Source organism: Buteo buteo, chromosome 24 (genome assembly GCF_964188355.1).
Source record: "Buteo buteo chromosome 24, bButBut1.hap1.1, whole genome shotgun sequence".
NCBI lineage: Eukaryota > Metazoa > Chordata > Aves > Accipitriformes > Accipitridae > Buteo > Buteo buteo.
In genome coordinates this window covers 8,148,238-8,154,237 of record NC_134194.1, presented here as the reverse complement: position 1 = coordinate 8,154,237, position 6,000 = coordinate 8,148,238, and positions in this window count along the sequence as shown.

Genomic DNA, 6,000 nt, shown 5'->3' with positions numbered 1-6,000 from the left:
GCCGGGATTGCTGCCATTGTTTACCCCAAGACTGAGCTCTGGCTGCTGGGAGTTCCGCAAATGATTTTTATGTGAGGTGAAGCATCTGTGCTAGAAAGCACCACTGCTATTTATGGTAAAATTGGCAGCAACAGGGACTCTGCCACTGGCTTTGCTGAGGTGCTCCAGTGTTTATCCACCCTTGCTGTTAAAACCCATCCCTTGTTTCTGATCTAAGCCTGCCGAGTGGACTCCTGCTCTGCATTTGGGGCCGGTGCAGGCTCTGGTGGAGGAGGCCTGGCACAGACATGGCCAGGTTTTTGGGACAAGTGACTTCTGTACAGCTGCTTGCTCCCCGCATGAGTTACCCAGGGTTAGTCTTGCTCGGTGGGAGGGGGCTCCATGCATGCTGCAATTACTGTAATTTAAAGTCAAATGACTGCGGGAGCAACTTTGTTGTAGAGTTGAAGGCTTTAAATGGGGCAAATCTTGTGGGAGAGGTAATACCTTTTATTAGGTGGAGAAAGCAAATTAGCTTTCAGGTACACAAGCCCTTCTTGACGTTATTGTTACTGTTATTATCCCATATTGGTGCTATTAGAAACGAGGGCATTGCATTAGAGGGGAAGCACATTATGCAAGTGTTTAAACCTGCTGGTAACTGCTCTCTGCTGACAGGTATTTGCTTAATGATATGTTGGAGTGAAAGCCAGCAGCAAGGACAAGCATCAGAGGGAGCGGGGAGTGCTGAGTTCTGCTGGTCCAGCCTTGCCCGGACCTCCTGGAGCCACCTGACACCTCCCACCAAGAGGGGAGCAAGGATCTCCTCGAGGTTCCTCTCGCCATGGTTTTAAGGACACCCCCAAATCCCCTCTTCTCTGCTTCCAGCAGGGTCCTGACCACAGCGCATTCTGAGTCCCCAGTGCCCTCCCTGGACCCAGGGCTGGTCCCTGTGGGTGTCCGCAGCCTCTAGAGCTGCCCTGGCTTGCTTGCCAAGGGTCTTTCTGCTCCTGCCCGTGCTGGAGGCAATGCCTCTTGCAGGTACGAATGCGAATGCGACTGGTCATGTTCCTGGTGTCATGTGCTGTCCGTGGCGGGTGGCAGAGCCAGTTTTTCTGCTCTGAAAGTGGGACTGGGGAGGAGACCGCAACACTCAAATACCCAGATCCAGCTGCCAGCCAGGCAACGAGGAGGCCACTTGCCTTTTTCCAGCTGCAGGTAAGGCTCTTTCCTGTCTCCCTCCTGTCATTGAGGGGAATTTACAGACTTGTGTATCAATTTTACAGGCTGGAGAAGCCGAGCAGGAAGGCAGGGTGAAGCAGAGGGGGCAGCAGGAGCATCTCCAGGACAGCTTGTGCTCCATGTGCTCTTGGGGATGGCAGTCAGGCATCATGCCTGAGCCTTGGGGGAAGGAGTTCAGTCCCCTGGGTGAGACAGGAGTGGGCACAAACATCGTGACCTGTCAGCCCGTTGTGTCTGGGGGCCATCCAGGCTATCGTTTCTGGTGGGGTATGAATACGCAGGTTTGCTTCGTTAGCCAGTGGTCTGATCCACGTGCACCTCACGCTTTGCTTGGCCATGGAGGACAAGTGCAGCTTGTCAGTGGGGACCACAGAGCTGGTCCCTGGGTTTTGCTGGTTTGCTCTGCCTGGGTTTTAGGGAACCAGCTCATCTAGGATAGGGAAACCTGCCTGCCTGAAATGCAGTGTGGCTGAGGCTCTGAAGGAACAGGCAAAACTGGATCTGCTGGTCTCGGATGGGAAAAAGCTAAGCGTTGGCTGCCATCACCTGAGCCACCACCTACGGTGGGGAATGCACAGGGTGCTGGGTGGCACCTCCGCGGACAGGAGCGTGGCAGAGCCCCGGGGTTGGGGGAGCCCACCCCATCTTTTGGAAATCAGCTGGGTTGGTCCCCAGGGACAGGGTTAATGGTACGGTAGGGAATCAAAGGGTTGTAGCCCCCCACGGGGGCATTTCTTAACGTGACCTGGGGCAGCAGTACTCCTTCCCAGCCCTTTCTGCTGGGCTTTGGTCCCGTTGCCCATCTCACAGTTCAAAGCCTGAGGTCCACCACTGGGTACCTTGTGCCTTTCCTATCTGCTCAGTCCCCAGGCAGTGAAGGCACAAGGCAGGGGCATTCTCCGTGGATTTGGGGCTGGGCACATGCTGCAGGAGCTGCGGAGCAGCTTTGGTGAGCAGGACCTGGAGTCAGGGCATCAGCTGCATCTTCTCCTGCACTTTCCCAGGGGCTGCCTTTTCTTTTGTTAACGTTTGATTATTTTTAATGATTTTAGATTAAAATGTAATTATTTCCAATTGGTAGTTGTACTTCTTAATTACGGAGATTAATTAGATTACTGTTCATTATTAATTAGATTGTAACTTTGCACTAATTATGCCTTTTATCAGCCAGTTCCCACACTCCTGCCCTCCCTGTCCAATCTGCCTCTCCCCGGATGCTGCCCCAAACCCCACTGCTTCCCACTGCCCTGCAGCATCCCGGGGGTCTTAAAACCTGTCTAGAAAATACAAATCAATGTTATCAGCTCAGAGGCTGCTTTTAAAAGCCCAAATACCAACCAGATGATGTCATTTTATGGCTAAAAAAAAAACCCAACCAACTTTAAAAGAAAGCATTAATATTCTGTCTGCCTCCATCAGTGACTGGAAGAGAAACTGTTTCCTAATTACCTGCTGTGGCAAGGGAACAACTCTGCTTTTCCCTGGGAGCAGAAGGGACCTGATCCCTCGCCCCTGCTGCCCTTCCCTTTGCCCTGTTTTGCCATTTGTGTATGAGAGGGAGGGTTTGACCTGCCTGGACTATTTCATGGACTTTGTTTGGTCCTGCTATTTTTAAAGCAAGCTTTCTTTTAAAGCAAGTCTTTCTTTTCTTTTCATGTCACCTTTCAGGCATCTAATCAATGCTTGGAGTTTTCTTGCTGTTGCTCTCTGCTCACTGCTGCCTCATCTCTCTCCCTGCCATCACCCTGTCCCCGAAGGAGGTCTTCTTTCTGCCAAGGCTTCTTGGGAGCCCCAACGCCTGCTCTCTATTGATTCATCCTTATTTAATTTGAAATACTTCTGTAATTTGCACCTGCTTATGGCAGGTTTAAGGCATCTCCCTGCACGTTTGCCCTGAGATTTCTCTGTCTGCCTCCATCACTCTCCCCTTGCTGCTTCCCTGGGTGCAGGGCAGTGGGTGCTGCCTGGGTGGGTACAAGGTCTGGTCTTTTTCTTTTTCGTGGAGGCCACAGACTGCTTTACCCCTTTCCCTGTTGTTTTGGGGGGTAGGAAGTGCACAGGGCCTCTTCTCCCATAGAGAAGAGAAAAATGAATGGTGGGATCCAGGGAGGTGTTTTCATCCCTGAAAAGCTCACCTTACTCCACTTTCCAGTTGCTCCTTCAGGCTCCCTCTGTGCCATAGGTGTGACGGTGTCGTGCCCCAGAGCAATTTGGCTTCGGTGAAATGTCGACAATCCTGAAATGTGAGTGTTTGGTGTGAATGCAGGGGAACCTGCTGGGTTTGCATGGGCTGGATGCTGCATGCTGGCAATGAACCTCCCTCTGTGCCCTGTTGTAGGGTTTGGGCGGGAAGATAAGGAGAGAGAGGAGAAGGAAAAGGAAGAAGAGAAGGAAGAAGAGAAGGAAAAGACTGAGGTAGAAAAAGAGGAGGAGAAGAAGGAGGAAGAGGAAAAGGTAGGGGAATGATGGAATTTTCTACAGATCACCTGCTGAACCGTTTGCCAGAGGGTTTCCAGCCCCAAAGTCCCCAGCTTGGGGCTCAGGGTGACCCCAGCACTTCCCAAACCATCTGATGCCGGGGACCGTGCTGGGGACCCCCTGGACCAACTGTACCACTGGCTGTGTGGTGTCTGTGGGGCACCCAGCACCCTGAGCACCCACTGCCCAGCATGTGGCAGGATGGGGCCGGCTCCTGCAAGGAGGATTGGTGTCCCAGGGGAAGAAAGGCAGCTATGGAGTAGGGCCACCTCCGTGGGGGAGCATGGTGCAGTGGGGATGTGAATGATGCGGAGCTCCCAGGTCGCCACCGGGCCCTGTGCGGGCAGGGTTTGTGGGGTGTTAGAAAGCACTGGCCCCAACTGATTTACATCCTGGCTGTGAAGGGAAGACGCGTCTGACCCATGGCAACCCCATGCCTCTGGTGGATGGAGCTACGCTGTCCACAGCCTAGAAATCACACTGCGTGCATGGCTTTTCCGCTGAGAGACAGCTCTCTTTGTTCCCAATATTCCCAGTTAGTTCTCCCTCCTTTTCCTTCTGTTTCAACACAAATGAGATGCTGCTGTGGACAGCGATGCTGTCTGCACTGCACACACCACCGAATCCTTGCTCGTGGCTCTGGAGGTCTCTGCGGGGCCATGGGCACACGTGGTTCCCCAGCACCACTGGTGCAAAGCCTGGCTCTAGACACCCGCAAGACCAGACATCTCTGACTCGAGGCTCTAGCTCCAACAGCAAACGGGGTGCCGGGGGCCTCGGTGATGCTTGTCCTTCTCTCTTCGCCCCTGCAGGGAGACGGAGGAGAGGACGGGAGGAGCAGCAGCAGCTCTGGCAGCACCTTGCAGGAGGTAACGACACCAACCTGGCTGCCCCACTGCACGCCAGCCCTGTGGGGTTTGCACCTACGAACCCCCTGTGTGGGTGCTGGCTACTGGTGCTATCAAATACAGAGAGGTACCAGGGGATGGGACACGAAACACCCCTCATGCCCTGTTCCCTTTTCTTTTTGTTCTTGCCCCAGGACCACGGCAGTGACAAGGATGATGAGAAGGAAGACAAAGATTAGCTTTTCCGTGCTGGAGCAGCAGCGCGCACCCGGGACACGCTGAGGAGGTGGGGATGGAAATGGCAGGACGTGCCAGAGGGGCCCTGGGCCACTTTTAGCCAAATAAAGGTGTTTGTGGGCTCCAAAGAGAAATGCTATTTATTCATTTAGTCACGCTGCCTACCCAGTGCTATGTGTCCCTCCTGAGAAGGAAACAGCCAAGAAAAGGCAATAGGTGGGGAGCTGGGGTCTGGGTGAGCGCAGGCAGGTTTTGTTCAAGACCGTGAAAGAGTCTGGAGAGCAATCCGGGGGCTCTGGCTGCCTGGCTCTGCAAAGTCCCACAAAATTAGGATGTACCAGCATCCTGCTTGTCCCCTCTATTCCTTTTGCTGTGGGATGGAGCAGCCTGAGCAGGGACAGACGGGCTGTGCCAAAGGCGGCTCCAGACGCCTGGGGCTGTGCTGAGCTGTTACAACTGACTATGATTTCACATTTATCAGAAACATACGAAAAGCTGTTACAGTGGGAAAAGAAAAAAAAACGGAAAAAAAACCCAACAGCAACCTCCCTTTCTGCAGTGTAGCCCCCCCTCCCCGCGCAGCCCGCCTGGGGCTGGAACCAGGCTCAGCACCGGTGGGGGGGGGAAGAAATGGGGGGGAAAAATTGGGGAAAAATGAGCTGGCACCGCCATCTACCGGGAATGGGACGGTGTGACAACGGGTCCCCGCGTTTCATAACCCCTCGGCTGTTTTGTAAGGTGCGGGAGGTGCCTGCGGGGTCCAACCCTGCAGCGAAAAGGGCCCTGGGAGGAGGAGATTTGTGCCCTTCAAAAGCAGTGCCAGCACCCCGACCTTCCCCTGCTGCTGGACATATTAGGCCAAGCCCTGAAGTCTCACCGGCAATAAAAACTTCAATGCAAACTTTGCTGGGTCGCTGCCTTGCTTCGCTTTCCTTAAGGAGTCTATTTTCAAGGGTATTTTCCTAAGTAATGCAGATTTCGGACAAACTCGAGTTTAAGAGTCAAGACCGTGGAGGATTTTTACTTGAAACCGCAAAATGTGGCTTTAGATATTGTTTTCATGGAACAAATGCAGCTGGCTATTGTATAATCACAACAAACAGCAGGCAAGATGCTGAGGAATGTTGTCTTAATTATCCAGCACGAAGATTAAAGGGAAAGCACAAAGACAGGAAAAACAAACAACCCCAAAAGCTAAACTGGGTTTCAATATGCT